Raw genomic sequence first — 3,720 nt, 5'->3', positions numbered from 1 at the left:
CAATTATTATAATTTTTCTCAAGGTGCTAAGGTAATCTACATGAAAGTAAACTAAACATAGTATAGCTATTGACTATGACAAGATGTCAAGGGAAAATAGCCGTCAATTTGACTCAGGTTTTTATCTTTAATTATTCAGAGCCAATGGATTTTTGTTAAAGTTGGTAAATTAAGAAATAGAGACAATAACATATAATGTAAAGTTAAGTGAAGACCACCAGAAATATTAAAATTACAAATATTGAAGGAGTTGCCACTGGGGAGTAAAATTGGAGGTGGTTTATAATGGGCTCTAATATCTGATTTGACACATCTATATGTATTACTTTTTAAAATTTTTAACAAAATTTTTTTGAATTATAATTCACATACAATATTATATTAGTTTCAGGTGTACAACATAGTGATTTGACAGTTGTATATATTACTCAATGCTCACTCTGATAGTGTAATAACCATCTGTCATCATACAAAGTTATTACATTATTATTGACTGTATTCCTTATGCTGTAGTTTTCATCTCTGTGACTTATTTATTTTATAATTGGAAGTTTGTACTTTTTAATCCCCTCCACCTATTTCGCCACCCCTCTCTCCTCAGCAACCAACAGTTTGTTCTCTGTATTCATGAGCCTGTGTCTATTTTTGTTTGTTTTGTTTTTTAGATTCCACATATAAATCAAAGCATGGTATTTGCCTTTCTCTGTCTGACTTATTTCACTTAGCATAATACTCTGTAGGTCCATCCATGTTGTCATAAATGGCAAGGTTTTATTCTTTTTTATAGCTGGGTAATATTCCTGTGTGTGTGTGTGTGTGTGTGTGTGTGTGTGTACATACCACATTTTCTTTATCCATTTATCTATTGATGGATGCTTGGGTCACTTCCATACATTGGCTATCGTAAGTAATGCTGCAATAAACATAGGGATGCATGTATCTTTCAAATTCTTATTCTTATTTTCTTTTGGTAAATACCCACTACTGAAATTGCTGGATCATATGGAATTTCTATTTTTCATTTTTTAATGAACCTCCCTATTGTTATCCACAGTGGTCACATCAATTTACATTCCCACCAAAAGGGCATGAGGGTTCCCTTTTTTTCCACATCCCAAACAACACTTCCTATTTCTTGTCTTTTTTTATTAAGTTTTTAAATTTTAATTCCAATATAGCTAACATACAGTTTTATATTAGTTTCAGGTGTATAATATCATCATTCAATAATTTTATATGTTACTCAGTGCTCATCATAAATGTACTCTCAATCTCCATCACCTATTTCTTCCAAATCCTACTCACCTCCTCTCTAGTAACCATCTGTTTATTCTCTATAGCTCAGAGTCTGTTTTCGGTGTGCCTTTTTCCCTTTGTTTATTTTGTTTCTTAAATTCCACATACGAGTAGCACCTGAGTGGCTTAGTAGTTTAAGTGTCTGCCTTTGGCTTAGGTCACGATCTCAGGGTCCTGGGATCCAGCCCCGCACTGGGCTCCCTACTCAGTGAGGAGACTGCTTCTCCCTCTCCCTCTGCTTGCTGCTCCCCCTGCTTGTTCTCTCTCTCTCTCTCTCTGTGTCAAATAAATAAATAAATAAAATCTATAAAAAAATTCTACATACGAGTGAAATCATATGGTATTCATCTTTCTCTGACTGACTTCACTTAGCATAATACTCCCTAGCTCCATCCATGTTATTGCAAATGTCAAGATTTCATTCTTTTTTATGGCTGAGTAATATTCTATTATATACATTTATGTCATATATTCTTTACCCAGTTATCTATCAATGGGCACTTGGACTGCTTCCATAATTTGGCTATTGTAAATAATGATGCTATAAACATGTGGGTGCATGTATCCATTTAATCTAGTGTTTTTGTATTCTTTGGGTAGAATGACTACTGGGTCATAGGCTAGTTCTATTTTTAATTTTTTGAGGAATCGCCATACTGTTTTTTTTAGTGCCCGTACCAATTTTCATTCCCATCAACAGTGCAAAAGGGTGCCTTTATCTCCACCTGCTTGCCAACACTTGTTTCTTGTGTTTTTGATTTTAGCCATTCTGACAGGTGTGAGGTGATATCCCATTGAGTTTTGATTGCATTTCCCTAATGATGAGTGATGTTGAGCACATTTTCATTTGTCTATTGGCCATCTGGGTGTCTTCTTTGAAAAAATGTCTGTTCATGTTTTCTGCCCATTTTTTAATTGGGTTATTTGATTTTTGAATGTTGAATTGCACATATTTTGGGTACTAACCCTTTATCATATATGTCATTTGCGAATATCTTCTCCCCTTTAGTAGGTTGCCTTTTAGTTTTGTAGATTGTTTCCTTTGTTGTGCAAAAGCTTTTTATTTTGGTTCAATTCCAATAGTTTATGTTTGTTTTGTTTCCCTTGTCTGAAGAGACATCCATAATTGGAGGAACTTTGAGATTGGCTGAGATATTTGATTTGACATCATCTGTATTTATTACTTTTTATATCAGATATATTTTTTTTTAAAGATATTTTATTTATTTATTTGAGAGAGAGTGAGAGAGAGAGAGAGCACAAGACAGGGGAGCGGGAGAGGGAGAAGCAGACTCCCTGCTGAGCAGGGAGCCCAATGCGGGACTTGATCCCGGGACTCCAGGATCATGACCTGAGCCGAAGGCAGTCGCTTATCCAACTGAGCCACCCAGGTGCCCCTATATCAGATATATTTAAAACAAAACTTACCCAAACAATAAATAATAGTATTGAAGTTTTTTTGTATAGTTTTATTTTTCTTAAGTCTTTTCTCCCCCCTCGTATTTCCCCAGCCCTTTCCTTCCAGCAACAAAAACGTGCAATACAAATCTGTCATATTATCCTTAGAAATATTATTATCAACAAAACTTTGAGACATAATTCAAATTTTCAATTATTCTAATTAAAGTAAATACTTAGATTTATTTGAAATGGTTATAATAATATTTCTAGGAAAGAAGAGAATTATTTACCTCAGTTACTTTCGTAGGGGGTAGTATTTTACTTAAGTACTTGCTAATCCTCTCTTCTGAGTAGTTATCTTTTTTGCAAGCACACTTTAACTCAATCGGTTTTAAAATAAAGTGTTATTTTCCAAAAAGGTACTAGAAGATATTTTCAAAGGACTAAGAGTCACCTGAATTTTACTACACTTCAATATGGCAAGCTTAATAATAAAACATTGCTATTAGAGCTAACATAATCAATTATAAGATACATTAAAACAAAACAAAACAAAATACTGAGAAAGACAAAGTTCCCAAATAAACTGATTGTTATTAATTGTGAGATACATTAGTATTTATTCAATAGAATATAACAATTAAAAATGTGAATCTTAGAACATGGTATTAAAAAACACAACATATAGAAAATTCTTTTTCTTCACAGATATTTTATAAGAACTCTCACCTCAAGCTTTGCACAGTGGCAGTATCATAGCCAATGAAGTTTATCTGAGGCACGATTATTGCTAATTGAAAGCTAAAAGAGCTCATCTCAATAGAAACACAAAACAGCCATAAATGCTACCAAAATATAATTTTAAATTTCCTTGTCACCACCTTTAAAAAAAAAAGAAAGAAATGATGAAATTAATTTTAACAATATATTTTATTTAGCCCAATGTATCCAAAATATTATCATCTCAAAATGAATTCTATGTAAAAAAATGAGATATTTTTAACTTTTGAAATGTGATTTGTA

The 3,720-nt window shown here is 32.8% G+C and overlaps 1 pseudogene; it reads left to right on the top strand.

The window, feature by feature from the left end:
* The first annotated feature begins 3,430 nt into the window (after nt 1-3,430).
* LOC118522484 (U4 spliceosomal RNA) lies at nt 3,431-3,506 on the top strand (annotated as a pseudogene).
* The last annotated feature ends 214 nt before the right edge of the window (nt 3,507-3,720 follow it).

Source organism: Halichoerus grypus, chromosome 7 (genome assembly GCF_964656455.1).
Source record: "Halichoerus grypus chromosome 7, mHalGry1.hap1.1, whole genome shotgun sequence".
In the NCBI taxonomy this organism is placed as follows: Eukaryota; Metazoa; Chordata; class Mammalia; order Carnivora; family Phocidae; genus Halichoerus; species Halichoerus grypus.
The sequence above is the reverse complement of the archived record's forward strand: the minus strand, read 5'-3'. Positions and strand labels throughout refer to the sequence as shown.